At 44.7% G+C, this 21,062-nt stretch overlaps 1 protein-coding gene and 1 pseudogene across 9 annotated transcripts in view; both read right to left on the reverse strand.

The window, feature by feature from the left end:
* XPO4 (exportin 4) overlaps positions 1-21,062 on the reverse strand; it is a 160,008-nt gene that overhangs the window by 133,322 nt on the left and 5,624 nt on the right. The window lies entirely within an intron of this gene.
* Positions 1,834-8,157, reverse strand: LOC132228192 (transmembrane protein 267-like; annotated as a pseudogene).

The raw sequence follows: 21,062 nt of genomic DNA on the forward strand, positions 1-21,062 counted from the left end.
AGGGGCCGATCCTGCGATTGGAGTGTGATGGGGGTCAACGCCTGAGGGCTCCCAGTATGTGAGAGGGGGCAGGCTGGGCTGAGGGACACTCCCCCCCACACACACACCCAGTGCACGAATTTCGTGCACCGGGCCCCTAGTCGATAATAAAAGGCTAATATGCAAACAGACTGAACAGCAGAACAACCAAACAACCAGTTGCTATGATGTGCACTGACCACCAGGAGGCATGAGTGGAATATGGCAGGCGTCGGCCATGGCGGGATGATAGAGCAGGTAAGCAGGGGTGCCAGACCAAGGAGGGGCACCGGTCACTGTCATCAGGCGAGCCTCTGGTGTTTACTGAAAATTCTTTCCTCCCGCGCGCTGTGGTCCTGCCTGGCTCTCACACCTGCTGCCAGAGCAGGCCACGCTCACACCCGCTGTCCACGCCAAAGCCACCACTCACATCCACTACCAACACCGGCCCCACTCGCACCTGCAGCCGATGCCGGTCGCTGGGCACCATCAGCTGATGTGAGCTGTGGCTGGTGACCCTGATCATCCCTGAGGACTTCTCCAATTCCCCCTGCTCCTGAGAGACGATCAGGGTAGCAGCTGCCACTCGCACCCACTGACAGTGCTGGCCCTGCAAGCACCCACTGCTGGCGCTGGCCCCAATCACTCCGTACCGTCAGCGGGTGTGAGTGACAGGAGTGGGGCTGCCAGGAGACAGGAGACTGGGGGCCACAGCGGGAGGGGCCAGGCAGAGGCATGGAGGATGGGCCAAGACCCGCCCCTGTGCCTACCACAGCCTCGTGGCCCACAGTTCCTTTCAAGGTGCACTAATTCGTGCACCAGGCCCTTAGTGTTTTATAATAAAACTAGAGGCCTGGGGCACAAAAATTTGTGCACTCGGGGGAGAGAAGGGGTCCCTCAGCCCGGCCTGTGCCCTCTCGCAGTCTGGGACCCCTCGGTAGATAACGACCTGCTGCCTTAGGCCTGCTCCCGGGTGGCAGAGGGCAGGCCCAATCCCTAGGTGCAGCCCCTGATAGGGCTCAGAGCAGGGCTGATTGGGGAGTTGGAGCGCCGCCCCGTCATGCACAGAGCAGGGTGAATCGGGAGGTTGCGATGCCACCCGTAGTCACACTCAGGGTAGGGCTGATTGGGGGGTTGGGGCACCGCCCCGTCACACTCAAGGCAGGGTTGATAGGGAGGTTGAGGCGCCACCCCGTCATGCACAGAGCAGGGCCCATCAGGGGGGTTGGGGCTCCGTACCCTGTCACGCACAGAGCAGAGCTGAGGAGGGGGTTGAGGAGCTCCCCCGTCACACACAGAGCAGGGCCCATCAGGGGGTTGGGGCGCTGCACCCTGTCACACACAGAGCCGCAGGGTGATCAGGTGTTTGGGGAGCTCCCCCCTATCAGGCACAGAGCAGGGCTGATCAGGGGGTTGGGGCGCCTTCATCTGTCACGACCAGAGCAGGGTGGATAGGGAGGTTGTGGCCCCGTCCCGTCACACACAGAGCCTCAGGGCAATCAGGGGGTTTGGACGCTGCCCCCTGTCACGCTGATCCTGGTGCGGGGAGGCCTCGCTGCTCTGCTGATTCCAGTGCTGGGAGGCATATTACCCTTTTACTATATAGGATAGAGGCCTGGTGCACGGGTGGGGGCCGGCTGGTTTGCCCTGAAGGGTGTCCTGGATCAGGGTGGGGGTCCCCACTGGTGTGCCTGGCCAGCCTGGATGAGAGGATGTTGGCTGTTTGCACCTGGTCACACCCCCTTCAGGGTGGGGGACCCACTGGGGTGCCTGGCCCATCTGGGTGATGGGCTGAGGGCTGTTTTCAGGCTGGCGGGTGACTGAAGCTCCCAACCTGTCCTTTATTTTTCTTTTTTTATTCTGGGCCAGCTTTAGCTCTGAGGCTTGGCTCCAGCTCTGAGGCCTCGGCTGCTGAAAGCAGGTATCTGGTTTGTTTGGGTTCTATAATTGTAACACTGTTGCGGTCCTGCTCACTCCAGCTCTGAGATCCCGGCTGGCTGAAAGCAGGGATCTGCGTTTGTTCTATAATTGAAACAATGTTGCGGTCCTGCTGGCTGAAGCCCGGCTGGCTGAAAGCAAGTTTCTGGGGTTTTGTTTAGCTTCTATATTTGTAACAATGTTTCTTAAACTGCAAGCTCAGAGGCCGGCAAGGCAGGCGGGAAACGTTAGCTTCCTCAGTCACTGAAGCAAGCAAGCCTCCTGTTCGCTTCAAGCTGCCTGGCTGTCGGCCGCCATCTTGGTTGGCAGTTTATTTGCATATCGCCCTGATTAGCCAATGGGAAGGGTAGTGGAGGTACGGCTAATTGCCATGTTTCCCTATTATTAGATAGGACTAGAGGCCCAATACACAAAATTCATGCAAGAGTAGGCCTTCCTTCCCCCAGCTGCTGGCACCAACTTCCCTCTGGAACCCGGGACCCGGGACCCGGGCTTCCCTCCAGCCGCCGGCAGACACCCAGAACCCAGGCTGCCTTCGCATCCCCGGCTTCGTCTGGAAGTATGTCCGGTCTAATTGGCATATTACTCTTATTATTATAGATACTTTTAAAGGAAAAAGCTTTATATTTTAAACCTATAATGGCACTTTTTTCCTGCCTTTGGAATAAAGAGCCCCACAAATAATGTGGCCAACCCTGGCTGGAAATCAAAGACAGTGACAGGAATACCTTATGGCTGGACACAAGAGAACCAACAACTCTACTTAGCTCAGCGACTACAAAACAGCCATTAAAATGAGGAGATAGAGACATGGCCCAGTAAATCAGAACCCTTATAATTGAGAGGAGTTTTGCCCTACCTGGTTTGGCTCAGTGGATAGAGCTTCAGCCTGCAGACTGAAGGGTCCCAGGTTTGATTTCAGTCAAGGGCACCTGCCCAGGTTGTGGGCTCAATTCCCAGTAGGGCGCATGCAGGAGGCAGCCAAGCAATGATTCTCTCTCATCATTGATGTTTCTATCTCTCTTTTCCTCTCCCTTCCTCTCTAAAATCAATAAAAAAATAAATATATTATTAAAAAAAAAAGATAGAGTTTGCAGTTGTAAGAATCAGCCCAAGAGTGATTGTGCACATTATAAACTTTGAAAGCCCCTACTCTAGATTATTCTTTTCTTGTCATTTTATAGTGGGCCCAATTTTTCCCACAATTACAAATGAATAGAGTTTAGCCTAAGAATAAATCCTAATCTCTTCTCCAGAATAAAGTTTATTGTTTTTCTCTTTTTTTTGAATTTTAATACTAAGGTCTAATAGGCTGTAAAATATAATAGGATGCAGTCAATTGGTTTTAACACCACCACCAACAAAAACACACTACAGAGCTTGAACTGTGATAACAACTTACAGAACTGTTTAACTTAATGAGAAAAACCTGCTGGATCAGTAAGGCATTGCTGCATCATTTCTCAGAGAGGAAGGCACACAGTCACTAGCAAGAGAAATCACAAAATGTGTAAGCAAATACCAAGACAGCAGATGGTGCACATGTGCAAACAAAAGCGGTGCCTCTGGGGCATGGCTTTTATATCAAAGTAATATTACACTGTGCAGATTTAAAACTCACAGCAACCCAATTCCCTTCTCTAATAGAGGCTGATCATTTTTAACAGAAGACAAATGTAAAAGGGGAAAAAAAAGGAAATATCAAATTTTCTAAACAGTTTTGAGAAAAGCTGTTTTGTCTCTCAGTACCAGGCAAATTTTTTAAAAACTGTTTAAGTGGTATAATATTTTAGAGGAGTGTGTAAAAAAATTGACAGCAACTACAACAATTTTAATGGCACATCCAGGAGGTCACATTCAAAATGACATTACTGATAAGTTTTTTGTGCATGAACTCAAATTCTGTTATGAGCCAAGTAGCAATACTTTGCTCATGTTAATTCTTACCAAATATTTTAATAAATTTAGTTATGTTTTTCAAAACAGTTAAAACCCTAACACAAGATTTTTGGGCATAGATACTGAAATAATACTTCAGGAAGATGTTACTATAGCCAACATATTGCAATAATTTCCTAAAATGATTTCTGAGACAATAACCTAGATCTAATGTTAGTTACTGCCTTTAATGAATATTACTAGAGGCCCGGTGCACGAAATTTGTGCAAGAGCCTTGGCCCTGGCCTCCGCCCACCGCGGCCCCTGCCCACCACCACTGCAGCTGGGGCCCTCTGCCGCCTCTGCTGTGGCCCCCGCCCACCGCTGCCACGGCCAGGGGTCTCTGCCACCTCTGCCTCAAGCCCCTGCCCACTGTGGCTTTGTCCGGAAGGACATCCAGTCTTATTACATATTACGCTTTTATTATTATAGACGATAATTTCAGCACAAGTGCATGGTGCTGATTCTTCCAGTAACCAAAACTCACTAAAGCACTTGGCAATTCCACTCTAGTCCGGGTTCACGAAGATGGGCAGAAGGAAGTGTTAGCATTCACTATACATCTTACTCTCGGTATCAACTTTGGCCTTTTAACTGTTTCAGTATCTCAGGAAAATGAGGATCCAAACATCATGCTAACTTTCCACAAATTATTCACCCTAAAATTTGAACTGTTTTTCATCAGGAAATCAACTACCTTAATACTATACTCCCAGAAAACTTAACTGGTTGTTAATCTAATCGAGCTATTAGTAAAGCCAGATACACAAAATAAAAATAGATCATGGAATAAATGGAACTTTAATAGCACTGTATGAGAGAAGCAGAATTACAACAAACATGTCATTGAAAAAAACTGATACATGCCTCCTGAGCAAGAGGATTCAGGAGTTATCCTATATAGTAAACAGGGAATATGCAAATTGACCATCACTCCGCCACAAAGATGGCAGTGCCCACAGCGGAGGCGGGTGTTTCCGTAACACAAGATGGCTGCACCCACAGCGGAGGCTGAGTTCGCGTAACGAGCAATCAGCAGGTACCTGAGGCTGTGCCCCTCTCCCCGCCCCCATGGGGCTTGACAGAGAACCTCAGGCCATGCCCCCCCACCCAGCGGGGCTTGACGGGGGACCTCAAGGCACACCCCCCGCCCTGGCCCTGGGGACCTCAGGCCGTGCCCCCCACCCAGCGGGGCTTAACAAGGGTGGGACTGGCCAGGTCTGGATCTAGCCCAATGGGGGGCAGGGCCAGCCAGGTCTGGGTCTTGTGCAATTTTGAGGCACACATGGGTGTGCAGGGACTTGACTCTGGGTCCTGTGGTGCGCCCCAGACTCGAGAGGAGGAAGAGTTTCCTATATATTTTACTAATTTTCTTTCATCTCTAACACTTCTATTACAGAGAAAGGGCAAATAGCAATATTAAAATATTTCCTCTAATTAATCCCCTTTTAATGTTCACGAATTTTGTGCACCGGACCACTAGTAATAATATAAGTACCTAATAGTTTTCTAAAATTCATTTTCATGCTGGTTATCCTTAATTATCATTGTCTGAGCCATTTGCTTTTCTGCGGCTGCCGCATGGTCACCTCAGACATCAATATGAATTCCGTGTTTTTAAGACATCACCTGTCTGGTTCCTGTTAAATACATGACCAAAGAACAGATGTGAGGTAAAGATGATGTGCTTACTACATAAAGCCAGAATGGCAAGGGAGGAGTTTTTCCAAATGGGCATATCCATAAGCCGTCAAGAATGCCATCATGGATATGGTGTGAGGTCCAGAATATGAAGACCATCCAGGGAAGGTAGCATTATGAGTCTTTGAGCTTGAAGAGGTGCATGGTACACTTGAGGGTCAGAACCACAGCTGGTATCACAGCAGAACAGTGAAGGAAGGGTCTTTGTGGAAGAGTCAAAGCAGGCTTTAAAGATAGGAATCCAGCTAGTACAAAGTGGTCTATGTCAATAACAGAGGCTAAAAATCCAGCTAGAAAGATTTCTCTCTTGTCAGTCTTCTTCTTGATTCCAGTGACTATTGCCTAGGACCACAAGTCAATCACACCATGCACAGCATTATCGGAGAGGGCACGAAGCTAGTTATTTCGCTAAATTATGGAAAACTGCAGAAGTCTGTCACCTACAAGGCAGAATATCCCTAGACTGAGGCTGGAAAGAAGAGATTGAATGCTACAAGACTGGAGTAAAGCCTGGGTCTTCTCAGTCTCGGATGCCATCACAAACATATGTCAGTATACGTGAAAAGCCATCAGGAAACGAGCTGCTTATTCTTGTTGACATTTCCAGTCACCCCTCAGCTCCCGTGGCAGTAGTGGCCACAACAAGGGAGGCCTACTGTTTTTCTAATAGCTCTTTCTCAAAAGCCTTTTTTCCCTTTATTTGCTAGCAAGGTTATGCTTATAGCAGTGATGAAGCAATCTACAGAAATGGAATAACCTAACATAAATGCAAAACTAGAAATCTAGTCTTTACTCAGTTCCAACCATGATACAGCTTTTAGTTTTCATTCAGATAAAAATTATACAACAACAAAAAAATTATAGAACATTCAAGAAAGTCACCATCAATTTTAAAAACACAACATTCAGCTTTATCAAAATTGTTGTTATTCAGAATTTTATTATTAAAAAATCAATCTATTAAACCTTAGAAATTGAGGACTCTTGCCACTTCCAAATCCTATTCCCTATATAACTATTCTTAAAAGTTTTATCTTCCAAAAAAACAAAAAAAAAGTTTTATCTTCCAATTCTGCTTCTATACATATACCAATTGATATAGATGTTCTTCATCCCCTCACCCAAGTATATTTTTTTAATTGGTGAGAGAGAGGAGGAGGAGGAAAGGGTGAGAGAGAAAAACATCGATATGAGAAACATCCATCAGCTGACTCCTGTACATACCCCAACCAGGGATCAAAACTACACCTAGGTATGTATGTACTCTAGTTTCCATCAACTTGGCAACCTTTCCACTTTGGGGGACAACACTCCAAGCAGACATTTTTTTAATTTAGAAACAAACATATATTCTTTTGGGCACTTTTTTTTCCTCACTTATTTTAAGCATCTTTCTATATCTATTCAGACCTTTCCATTAAAAAACAAAAAAACGGACCCAGAACCAAGAATGCATCGTAGATAACCACCTGTACTTGCCAAATCCCAAACCCATGTCAAAATTATAACTAAAATACAGAACCGTCATTCAAAACAACCTGAAATTTTGCTGAATCAAAGTTCTACAACTAGAGTAGTCAAGAAGAAAACACACTGAGACTGGTAGGAGGGGCAGAGGAATGGAACAGGCTGGTCCAGCACCCACATGCAGCATTTTTTAATTGGGAGGATATCTCCAAGGCCTCCTGTATGAAGCAGGGGATACCAGCTGCACATCAGACCCCTAGCCCAAGGTAGCAGAGCTGGGAAGAGAAGTCCCCATAACTCTGGGCTGTAAAAACCAGCGGAGATTGTGGCTGAGTGACAAGGAGGAAGCTATACAGTCTCTAGAGTCCCTCTTAAAGGGTCCAAGCACAAACTTACACTATCTCGCTTCATCTGAGTTCCAGTGCCAGGTAGCGGCTTTGGGGGAATCCAGGGCCTTATGGGGGAAAAATGGACTGTCTGGCATCGGGGCAGGAAATCAGGGGTGGCTTTATCCCAGACAGGAGTGCTCACAGGGGTCATTGTTCCTGTGCTGGGACCTCCCCCATCACAGAGCTGACAGGTAGCCATATCCGAGTTTCCATCAGTGTAAACCACACTGTACATTCCACCCTGGTGATTCCCTGAGACCTTGCCCCATCAAATTTGCAACTCACCCAAGCTATCTTATCCAATAATAGAGAAACATGGTAATTAACCATAACTTCGATACCCTTCCCATTGGCTAATCAGCGAGATATGCAAATTAACTGCCAACTAAGATGGCGGCCGGCAGCCAGGCAGCTGAAGCGAACATGAACATTAGGCTTGCTTACTCCAGTGATGGAGGAAGTCAATGTTCCCCGCCTGCTGCAGCTCAGCTCTGAGCTCCGGATGAAACAATGTTGCAATTATAGAACCTAAACAAACCCCAGAAACCTGCTTTCAGCCAGCGCGGCCTCAGAGCTTAGAGCGGCCAATGATGGCAAGTTTCAATTATAGAATCTAAACAAACCCAGGTACCTGCTTTCAGCCGGCAACGGCCTCAGAGCTGGAGCCTGCTCTCAGCTCCAGTGACAGCTATAGAAGGTAAATTAATCCCAGAATAAAAAGAAAAAAGAAAAAAGGAGAGGCTGGGAGCTTCAGTCGCCCACCAGCCTGAAAACAGCCCTCAGCCCCTCACCCAGACTGGCCAGGCACGCCAGTGGGGACCCCCACCCTGAAGGGGGTGTGACCAGCTGCAAACAGCCATCATCCCCTCATCCAGGCTGGCCAGGCACCCAAGCGGGACCCCCACCCTGATCTGGGACACCCTTCAGGACAAACCAGCCGGCCCCCACCCGTGCATCAGGCCTCTATCCTATATAGTAAAAGGGTAATATGCAAACTGACCCTAACAGCAGAGGGATTGGGAATGACTGGTTACTATGACACACACTGACCAACAGGGGGCAGACGCTCAATGCAGAAGCTGCCCTCTGGTGGTCAGGGCGCTCTCACATGGGAGGAGCTCTGCTCAGCCACAAGCCAGGCTGATGGCTGCCAGTACAGCGGTGGTGGTGGGAGCCTCTCCTGCCTCCTCAGCAGCGCTAAGGATGTCTGACTGCAGTTTAGGCCTGCTCCCCGCTGGCAAGTGGACATCCCCCGAGGGCTGCCGGGCTGCCAGAGGGATGTCTAACTGCCATCTTAGGCCCAATCCCCTGGGGAGCGGGCCTAAGCCAGCAGGTGGTCATCCCCTAAGGGGTCCCAGACTACGAGAGGGCAGAAGCTGTGCTGAGGGAACCCCCCCCAAGTGCACAAATTTTTGTGCACCGGGCCTCTAGTTTCCATATAAATGGCCTGTCCTGGCTCAGGATTCAGACTTTGCTAAAATTCTCTCAAACAAGCAGTATCTGGAGTCAGCATGCCCCAAAGCTATCAATAAAAAGCTAAAGACCCGGCACTAGCACCAGCCTGCCTTGATTCACAGCTGGGCCTACCCTGGGCACTTCCTAGACCAAAACAAGTAGCAGCCATCTGCCGATCTCTCTGAAGCTCCTGCCAGATAGCCCCAAGCAATGACTGACTTTGCACCTACCCAGAGACCCCAGAGCCAGTGCACCTGGTGGAGAGCTTCAGACCATAGCAGATTACAACTCTACACATCTACTAACTGACAAAAAGAATAATTTACAGGAACTCAACAGCAGAGGATTCCGAGAATCAAATCTACGATTTGGAATATGAGGAAGCAAAAGACACCCAATCAGAAGAGCAAAAAGAATCCAAAAATATGAAGACAGTGTAAGGAGCCTCTGAGATAACTTCAAAATACCAACATTTGCATCATGGGAGTGCCAGAAGGAAAAGAGAGAGAGAGCAAGATATTAAAAACCTATTTGAAGAAATAATGACAGAAAATTTCCCCTGCCTGGTAATAGAAATAGATTTACAAGTCCAGGAAGCATAGAGAGTCCCAAACAACCCAGAGGCTCCCACAAAGACACATAATGAAAATGCCAACGGTTAAAGACAAAGAGAGAACCTTAAAAGCAGAAAGAAAAAGCAGTTAGTAACCTACAAGAGAGCTCCCATATGACTGTCAGCTGATTTCTCAACAGAAACTTTACAGACCAGAAGGGATTGGCAAGACATATTCAAAGTGATGAATAGCAAGAACCTACAACCAAGATTTCTCTACCCAGCAAAGCTATCATTTAGAATTCAATGTCAGATAAAGAACTTCACTGCCAACAAAAAGCTAAAGTACCGCATCACCACCAAACCAGTATTACGTGAAATGTTGAAGTGTATAGAAGGAGGAAGAAGAGGAGAAGGGGGAGAGGAAGGAGAAAAGGGAGGAGGAGAAAAAGAAAGATCTATAATAATAAAAGCGTAATGTCCATAGACTGGACGTCCTTCCAGATGTCCTTCCGGGACGAAGCCGGGGCTGTAGCCACCACGGCTGCGAGAGAGAGACCCAGGCAGTTGGCTGCGCCTGGAGGGATGGACCCAGGCAGCCGGCCGCAGCTGCGAGGGTGAAACGCAGGCAGCCAGCTGTGGCTGTGAGGGAAGGATCAAGGCAGACTCGGCTGCAAAGTCCTACTCTTGCACAATTTTCATGCATCTGGCCTCTAGTAAAAAATATGAATAAAATGGCTATAAATACATAACTATCAACAACTGAATTTAAAAACCAAAATAAGCGAACAAGAAATCTAATGAACAAAAAGAACTGATGAACAAAATAGAATCAAAGGCATGGAAACATGAAACAGACTGTGGAATCTCAGAGGGAAGGGTGGTGGGGGCGGCGGGAAGAGATTAATCAAAGATCTTATATGCAAACTAGTGGCCCAGTACACAAATTTGTGCACATTGAAAGGAAATTAATTAGAAGAAATATTTTAATATTGCTATTCACCCTTTCTCTATAATAGAAGTGTCAACCAAATTCATGATTGACAATGACAGATCTAAAACATGTGTACGATTGGCGCCAGCGATAGCTTTATAAGTCAACTTAGAGCAAGTCAACTTAGCCTTTTATAGGTATAGAATAAACTTGCTTAATTAGACCTGCTTTCTGATTTAGCTAAACTTTTCCCAGCCCAGTGAAGCACCCCAACTTCTCTTTCTGGTAATTGTCAGCAACACAGCAGTAAATATCAACGCGAAGCAGATTATTATTGTAGATCACACAGGGAGAATAAAGGGTGAAATATTAACTGCAGCAGTGTTTGATTATATTCTGCACACTGAGAAAACCTGAAGTCATTTTCAAGGTTCACCATTTCTTACTTCTTTTCAGTCAGGTCAAATTTCTAAACTTTCTAAATCTCCGTTGTCCAGCTAATGAAAAGAAAATAGGATTCCACTGAGTCTCCTATCTACCTACTCTAGGACTTCTGTGAGGATCAAATGAGATGAGGCATGGGAAAACGCTTCACAGACATTTGGCTAAAGTGTAAAACGTTTGACCTGGCTATAAAGCAAGTCTTGTTCCTGGGCTGAAGAAACTCCAAGGAAGCGGCTAGTCGCTAGGGAGAGGAAGCCGGGCGTTGCTATGCGACGTCATTACCCGGCGCCCACAGCGACCGTTTCCAGGACTGGGCTGGGCTGTGGGCTGCATTTTGCGCCATGGGGTCTTGGCAGCGTCAGCTGCAATTTGGTGGGGTGTTGCTCCAGGGTGGTGGAGGGACCTGTGTCCCACTTGGGGGAAGCCGTGTTGCTTTGTCAACACCAGGTCTGCAGTGCCGTTTCTTTGTAAATGGCCACTGTAAATGGCCAATGCACGTCACTGCATCTCCTGCATTGAGCGTCTGCCCCCTGGTGGTCAGTGCATGTCATAGCGACCAGTTGCACAGTCAGAGGGACACCTAGCATATTAGCTTTTTATATATATAGACTAGGGGCCCGGTGCACGAAATTCGTGCACTGGGTGTGTGTGGGGGGGGGGAGTGTCCCTCAGCCCAGCCTGCCCCCTCTCACATACTGGGAGCCCTCAGGTGTTGACCCCCATCACCCTCCAATCGCAGGATCGGCCCCTTGCCCAGGCCTGACGCCTCCACCAGAGGTGTCAGGCTTGGACAGGGGACCCCCATCTCCCCCTGATCACTGGCTCTGGCCCCCGCCCAGGCCTGAGGCCTCTGGCCCAGGAATCATGCCTGGGCAGGGGACCCCCATCTCCCTCTGATCGCTGGCTCCACCCCCCGCCCAAGCCTGACGCCTCTGACCCAGGCTTCAGGCCTGGGCAAGGGGACCATCATATCCCCCCAATCCCCGGCTCCGCCCCCCACCCAGGCCTGATGCCTCTGCCAGAGGAGTTGACCCTCATCACCCTCCGATCACCAATCACCAGATCGGCCCCTTGACCAGGCCTGAGGCCTCTGGCAGAGGTGTCAGGCCTGGGCAGGGGACCCCCAGCTCCCCGCGGTTGCAGGCTCCGCCCCTGCCCAGGCCTAATGCCTCTGGCCTAGGCGTCCGGCCCGGGCAGCGGGGACCCGCAGCTGCAGCGGCCCCGCGATCGTGGGCTTCGCTTTAGGCCCAGGCAAGGGACCCCTAGCTCCCGGGACTGCCAGCTTCGACCGTGCCCAGCTCCCATCGCTGGCTCCACCCCTACTTCCTGCTATCACTGGCCAGGGCGGAAAAGGCACCTGATTCTCCGATCATGGCTGGGGGGCAGCTCTTAGCTCCCCCCTGGGTTTCCAATCACTGTCAGTGGCAGGGGGCTTCTTCCTGCTTTCCCTTTCGCCTCCCTCCATTGTGCCTACATATGCAAATTAACTGCCATCTTGTTGGCAGTTAACTGCCAATCTTAGTTGGCAGTTAATTTGCATATAGCCCTGATTAGCCAATGAAAAGGGTATCGTCGTACGCCAATTACCATTTTTCTCTTTTATTAGATAGGATATGCATTACCTATGGACACAGACAATAGGATGGTGAAGGCCTGGAGTGGGGCAGCAACTGGGTGGAGGAGGATAATAGGGGGAAAAGGGGGTTGGGGGGGGACATCTGTAATACTCTCAACAATAAAGATTTTTTAAAAAGAAGAAAAAAAACACAAAATTACTACATAAGATCCACATTTCTTGAAAGTTCCACAAAATTCCATTATGTAGAACACCACAGTTTAACCAATTTATTCCAACTAGACATTCACATTGTTTCAGTTCTTTGCTATTGCAACGTATATATACCAGAGACTGAATAAATGGCTAAAAGTCAACTAGATGGAGTCAGAAGGCATATAGATATTTAAGGCTTTGGTACTACCTACAAAAAACTTATAGCATTTTATACTTCCATTTGCGTTCTCTGCTTCTCCACACCTTTACAATTTGAAATATTCTAATCATAGTTCTGATTCTGGACTACTATGTTCCAGCTTTGTATTCCCTTCCCATATCAGTGCAACATGTTTCAATTATTGCTGCTTTCCAATACATTTCAACAACTGATACATCAAGTCCCTCCAACTTTTCGTTTTTTTAAAAAAACTTTGTTATTCTCATATAATTATCCTTCCAGATATATTTTCTACTTAATTAGTTAAGTTTCCTCCTACCTCAAAAAAGGATGAGGAGGTAAGCGGAATTTTGATTGACATTCCATTCCATCTATAAATTAATGAGGAGCTGCCACCTTCACCAAATTAATAGTTTGAACTAAGAAATACAGATCTTGTTTAATTCTAATTTTTTTTTTTCCAAATAAGTTGTATAGTGTTCTTCATAAAAATGTTGTGTGTTTCACCCTGGCTGGGTCACTCGGTTGCGGCATCATCCTACACAGCAAAAGGTTGTGGGTTCAATTCTCAGAGAATGTACAGGAGGCAACTCATCAATGTTTCTCTCTATATCTCTCTCTTTCTCTCTCCCTCCCCCCTCCCACCTTCTCTCCCTTTCTTCCTTTCTCTTTAAAAATCAATAAAAACATCCTCAGGTGAGGATTTTTTTTTTAATGTTGCATATTTCTTATTAAATAGTACCCTATAATTTATTCCTACAATTTTTATTCCTAATGTGAGGTCTTTTTTCCATTTTTAAGCTAATCATTGTTGGTATAAAGGAAATTTTGCAATTGGTTTATTAGTCCTATATCCAGCCACCTTACCAAACAACAGAAACTTTGCAGGCCAGAAGGGATTGGCAAGACATACTCAAAGTGATGAACAGCCAGGGCCTACAACCAAGATTACTCTACCCAGCAAAGCTATCATTTAGAACTATTGGTTCTAATCGTTTTTTAGTTAATTTCCTTGGAATTTTTCTTTCTTTTTTTTTTCTTAAAAATGTTTTACTGATTTTTTACAGAGAGGAAGGGAGAGAGATAGAGAGTTAGAAACATCAATGACAGAGAAACATCGATCAGCTGCCTCCTTCACAGCCCCCACTGGGAATGTGCCCACAACCAAGGTACATGCCCTTGAGCGGAATCGAACCTGGGACCTTTCAGCCCGCAGGCTGACGCTCTATCCACTGAGCCAAACCAGTTACGGCTGGAATTTTTTTCTTAAACATCATCTGAAAATAATCATCTTTCTTTCCAACATTTGCACTTACTCCTCTTTATTCACTTACTGTATCAGCTAGGCCCTCCAAAAGTTTTGAATAATAGGACTTCCTATTTTACTTTAAGAACATCACCATTTAGCTCTGGCTGTGTAGCTCAATTGATTAGAACGTGATCTCGATATGCGAAGGTTGTGGGTTTCATCCCCAATCAGGGTACATACAAGAAACAACCAATTAATGCATTAAAAAAGTGAAATAAATCGATGTCTCCCTCTCCCTCCCTTTCTCTAAAATCAATAGAAATAATTTTTAAAAAAGAATTTCAACATTTACTAGTGGTTCCTTTCTTTAAAAAAAAACAAAAAACATTCTTATTGATTTCAGAGAGAAAGGGAGAGAGAAAGAAACATCAATGATGAGAGAATCACTGACTGGCTACCTTCTGCAGACCCCCTACTGGGGATCAATCCTGCAACCCAGGCATGTGCCCTGACTGGTAATCAAACTGTGAACAACACTTAACCACTCAGGCACACTGGCCAGGCTACTAGTGGTTTCAAAGAACTATTTTAATTACATTTTTATCAATTACTAGTTTGCTTAATTTTTAATCATACAATGCTGTTTAATTTTATAAACTGCCTTTTAGGGTATCTATGGATGATTTCAAAGGTTTTTTCACATTTCTTCTCTGGATCAAAGGCTATATTCCAATTAGCTAAGTTTGACACAAGTCCATCTGCAAAATACATTTATAATTCAAATGAATTTTAACACTAGAAAGACTGAAATTTAGCATATATCTATATTGCCCAAAAGCAGTCAAAATGACTGCATTGTGAAAGAATAATATCGGAGCACTCTTCACTTATGTTCCTTAGCTTTTCCAATAACTCACTTCTATTCGACGTTTCTTTCATGAATTTAGGGCACAAAAGAAATAAAATAAACAACTTATTAGAACAAGTATCACTGCATAAAGATTCGAATAACAAGTACTAGTTTAGCTTATTGAGCAACTGCAACTTATCAAGTATCGACAATTTATCATGTACTTGTATGTTATCATGTGACGGTAATCGAAAAAAAAATGAAAACTGTTATTTCAATACAGAGCTGAACTGTTCATATAAGAAATTTACTCAATTCAATAATAAGAGTCATAATTTCCCCCCAAGCAGTCAAAATGACTGCTTTTGGGCAATATAGGTAATATATATATATATATATACCGGAAATGAAGGAGGGGGAGGTAACTACAATTATTAATAAACGCATTTATATGTTGTACAAAAAGTCACAAAATTCTAAGACATTGTGTCCTTATATACATAATGGTTTTTCTAATTGAAATTAAAAAGCAGTCAAAATGACTTCCTTGGGCAATCTAGTGTTAAATAAAAATTTCCCACTAACTAGGTTTTTTGAGAAAAAGAATTCTATTAATGCCAGTTTTCTAATATCTAGTGCCACAGAAGAGATTAAAAGACAAGGTTAAAATAAATAAAAATGTTTATTGAATAAAATGCAACTTCCAATAAGAAAAGTAAATGCTATAATCAAAACTCTTAATTTTACATGTGCATTATTGATTGCAAAAAAATAAAAGCATTGTATCTTATACAAAGCAGGAGATCAGGAAATTCTACTAGATAAATACTCAAATACTCCTCAAACACACTGCATTTGATTTTGCCAGACCTTCATACAAATAGATCCTCTAGCTGGGATGCCTGGGATATCCAACTAGAAAACACCAATTTGCTCTTCATGACTCACCTAAAGAATCACCTGTTCCGAGATGCCATTTCTAGGTTCTCACCTCATTTTGAGATAGAGGTACCTCCTCTGTACTCTTACGATACACTTGTAATTATAAATTAACTAGAAACTGCTAGGAGTTTTGCCTTTCTCCCACATCAGACTATGCCAGTGGTCGCAAACTGCGGCTCCCGAGCCACATGCAGCTGTTTGGCCCCTGGAGCGTGGCTCTTCCACAAAATACCACGTGCGGGCGCGCATGTACAGTGCGATTGAAACTTTGTGGCCCATGCGCAGAAGTCGGTTTTCGGAAAGGAGATAGACAAAACAAGTATACAAGACGAGTGTGAATGGGAGAGTTGGAAAGGGTCGACCTCAGTGAACATACCTCAATCAGACTGAGGACATTTTTAGCAAAGGCCAGCTTAGGAGTACCCTAATTAAGTTAATAACAATGTACCTACCTATATAGTTTAAGTTTAAAAAATTTGGCTCTCAAAAGAAATTTCAATCCTTGTACTGTTGATATTTCGCTCTGTTGACTAATGAGTTTGCCGACCACTGGACTATGCCATCTTAAAAACAAGTTCTTTCTCCTATCTCCTCAGCAAATATAGCATCATGCTTTCCTGAAGAAATGCTCAAGAACGAACATGTGGCCAGAGACTGAATTCCAAAACCAAACCAGCTATATGACCAAAGGCTAATCATGAACCATCGCTAAATCTGATTTTCTAATTTTTGTTTTAAGAATATCTCTTCCATTTACTTCCCAAGATTAATGTGAGGATCAAATAATATGATACAAATTTTTATAGCACAATTTTGCAGATGCTTTCAAAACATTAATAAAGTTTTATTACAATCAAAATTATGAAAGTCAAAAATCAATTTCATCAAAGATGCAATTAGATCTATTAAAAGCTACTCTGGGGGCGTCAAATAGTGAAAAAGGAGACATGTAAAACTTTAGTCAATAAATAAATTTTTAAAAATCTACGCTGGTTTTAAAACCAATATGCAATTACTTTCCTATAAAGTATCAGCATACTTGCTGTACAATAAATATCTTATATCATAACTCACTAAGGACAATCCCTAACAGCGTAAGGGACCAGGAGAACAAAGCCAAGAAAATTAAAGACAATAAATAAAGCACTCTTTGGATTTCCAGTTCAAACAGGTGCAATATAAATACTAAAAGAATACTAATCTTTTCCATTACGGTGTCTCTAAAACCAAAGCACATTCTACATTTTTATCTATTCAACAAAAAACACGCAATGAAAACAAACTTCCTTCAAAACTCATCCACAATAAAGTGAACATGGAAAAGTAAAGAACGTGAAATATACAATCTCATTTATGAAAAAAACATTTTAAAAAATGATGTATGGCCCAGCCAGTGTGGTTCAGTGGTTGAGGATCAATCTATGAACCAAAAGTCACAGTTCCATTCCTGGTCAGGTCTCATGTGGGAGTTGCAGGCTCAATCCCCAGTGCGGGGCGTGAAGGAGGCAGCCAATCAATGATTCGCTCTCATCACTTATGTTTCTCCCTTCATTCTTCCTCTCTGAAATCCATATATATATATATATATATATATATGCTTTAAAAATAAGATGTATGGATGTTCTTATATTCTAAAGACGTTTTCACAATGGTTACTGAACAAAGACACCTCAGAAGAGAGGGAATAGGAAATTAAAGAACTTCTACTATCCCCTATGTACATTTCTGCACATTTCTCCAAATAGGATTTTAATATCTTGCTCTCTCTCTTCTCCTTTGGCATCCCTATAATGCAAACTTTGGTATGTTTAAAGTCGTCCCAGAGGTTCCTTACACTATCTTCATATTTTTGGATTCTTTTATCCTTTTGCTTTTCGGATTGGGTGTTTTTTGCTTCCTTGTACTATGAACAACTATATGCCAACAAGCTGGACAACGTGGATGAAATGGACAAATTCCTAGAAAAATAGAGTCTCCCAAAACTGAATCAAGGAGAATCAGAAAACCTGAATAGACCAATAACAACTAATGAAATTGAAGCAGGAATAAAAAAAATTCCCAGCAAACAAAAGCCCAGGTCCAGAAGGCTTCACAGGGGAGTTTTACCAAACATTCAGAGAAGAACTAACACCTATACTCCTCAAACTATTCCAAAAAATCCAAGAGTAAGAACACTCCCATGCTCTTTTTATGAGGCCAGCATTATCCAAAACCAGACTCTACAAAGAAAGAGAACAGGCCAAATATCTCTGATGAACATAGATGCTAAAATACTCAACAAAATATTAGCAAATTGGATCCAGTAATATATTAAAAAGATCATACACCATGACCAAGTGGGATTCATTCCAGGGATGCAAGGCTGACATAATATTCTCAAGCCAATAAACGTGATACATCACATAAACACAAAGACAAAAATCACATGATCATATCCATAGACACAGAAAAAGCATTCAACAAAATCCAACACTCAGTTTTGATAAAAAAAACTCTCAGCAAAGTGGGAATAGAAGGAGCCTATCTCAACATAATAAAGGCCATACATGACAAATATACAACCAACATCACACTCAATAAGCAAAAACTAAAACCATTTCCCCTAAGAACAGGGATGTCCACTTTCACCACTCTCATTCAACATAGTAGTGGAAATGCTAGCTACAGCAATCAGACAAGAAATAGTCCTAGCCAGTTTGGCTCAGTGGACAGAGCGTCGGTCTGTGGACTGAAGAGTCCCAGGTTCGATTCCAGTCAAAAGCACATGCCTGGGTTGCAGGCTCAAACCCCAGTAGCGGGCGTGCAGGAAGGAGCCGATCAATTATTCTTTCTCATCATTGGTATTGCTCTCTCTCTCTCTCCCCCTCTTCCTTCCTCTGAAATCAGTAAAAATATATTTGGGGGAAAAAAGATGAAATAAAAGGCATCCAAATTGGAAAGGAGGAAGTAAAACTTTTATTATTCACAGACATGGTATCTCTATATATAAAAAGTCTAAGTGACTATTACGACCAAATGACTGAAATGACCAGTCAACTGGTCACTATGACACACACTGACCATCAGGGGACAGACGCTCAATGCAGGAGCTGCTCCCTGGTGGTAAGTGCACTTCCACAGCGGGAGCACTGCCCAGCTGACACACCCATGCCAGCAGCCCAATAGCCTGGCGGTAACCACTCACTCCCTCAGTAGTCCTGCAGGTCCAATCTCTGGAGAACGGGCCAGGAATTGACGGACCAGACCGGCGTCACCGGCATGATCCCAACAGCACCACCGGCCTCCTGGAAGAAGGGCCCCAGCACCGCAGCCGCCTCCCCTCCTTAAAAACGCTCCACAAGGAAGAAAGGATATAAAAGCGGCTGCCAGGTGGTTCCCAACAACCAGCGCAAACATCAGCAGGACAGATCCAGATCCCGGGACCGGCAAGGGCGTCCCAAAGCCCGCCCAGAGGGCAAATGGCATCCCGCCCCTCCCAACCCTCCATGGGACCCTACCTGTGCACGAATTCATGCGCCAGGCCTCTAGTTATATATAGAAAACCCTAAAGACTCCACCAAAAAACTACTGGGTTTAACAAATGATTTTGGCAATGTAGCAGGACACAAAATCAATGCCCAAAATTCGATAGCTTTTTTATACACCAATAATGAGTTCTCAGAAGGAGAAACTAAACAAATAATCCCATTTACCATTGCAACAAAAAAAAATTAAGATACTTAGGAATAAACTTAACCAAGGAGGTAAAACACTTTGCATCTCTGTGAAGGCCCTAGAGCAGGGGTGGGCAAACTTTTTGACTCGAGGGCCACAATGGGTTCTTAAACTGGACTCAGAAGAAGGAGCTGCGGCCGTGTTTCCCGACGTTGCCATGTTAACACTGCTGCTGGTGAAGGAGTGGAGGGGAGAGCAAGAGAACCCTCCGCTCTTTCGGCTCTGTGGGCCGGACAGAAGAGCCGAACAGGCCGGATCCGGCCCGTGGGCCGTAGTTTGCCCACGGCTGCCCTAGAGCCAGTACACCTGGTGGACAGCATCAGACCATAACAGATTACAACTCTACACATCCACAAGCAACACACTCAAGGGGCAGACTCAGTGAGCACCGAAGCCCCACTGAAGGAAGTCCTAATCCACAGGGTTATCTCCTGCACAGCAACTCTTCCACTACAATCACAGCTGGTCCTCACAGCCAACTGGTCTGGAGGTCAATTCCTCCCCGTGATGCCAACAGCAATCAAGGCTCAACTACAAGACTTTGCATACAGCTCACAAAGGGGCACACCTAGAGTGCCCAGCTCAGATGACTAGGGAGACTGAGCCACTGGGCCTGACAGGACACCTACTATACAGGGCCACTCTACCAACTCCAGGAGACATAACTGCTCTACCTAATACATGGAAACAAACACAGGGAAGCAGCCAAAATGAGGAGACAAAAAAACATGTTAGAAATGGAAGAAAGCAAACTACTGGATACAGTTCAACATCATGGTAGTAAGGTTACTCAAGAATCTTAATGAGAGCTTCAAGGGACTTAATGAGAGCGTCAAGGGACTTAGTGAGACTTTCAAGGATCTTAGAATTTCAAAGAGATTATTAAGCCTACACTAACTGAAATAAAGAAGAATTTACAGGAATTCAATAGTATAGTAGAGGATTCTGAGAATCAGATGAACGATTTGGAATACAAGGAAGCAAAAAACACCCAATCCAAAAAGCAAAAAGATAAAAGAATCCAAAAATATGAAGATAGTGTAAGGAACCTCTGGACAACTTCAAACATACCAAAGTTTGCATTATAGGGGTGCCAGAAGGAAAAGAGAGAGAGCAAGATATTAAAAACCTATTTGAAGAAATAATGACAGAAAACTTCCCCTGCCTGGTAACAGAAATAAACTCACAAGTCCAGGAAGCACAGAGTCCCAAACAAGAGGAACCCAAAGAGGCCCACACCAAGACACATCATAATTAAAATGCCAAGGATTAAAGACAAAGAGAGTGCCAAAACCGGTTTGGCTCAGTGGATAGAGCGTCAGCCTGCGGACTGAAAGGTCCCGGGTTCGATTCCGGTCAAGGGCATGTACCTTGGTTGCGGGCACATCCCCAGTGGGAGATGTGCAGGAGGCGGCTGATAGATGTTTCTCTCTCATCGATGTTTCTAACTCTCTATCTCTCTCCCTTCCTCTCTGTAAAAAATCAATAAAATATATTTTAAAAAAAATAAAAAATAAA

This window comes from Myotis daubentonii, chromosome 2 (genome assembly GCF_963259705.1).
Source record: "Myotis daubentonii chromosome 2, mMyoDau2.1, whole genome shotgun sequence".
NCBI lineage: Eukaryota > Metazoa > Chordata > Mammalia > Chiroptera > Vespertilionidae > Myotis > Myotis daubentonii.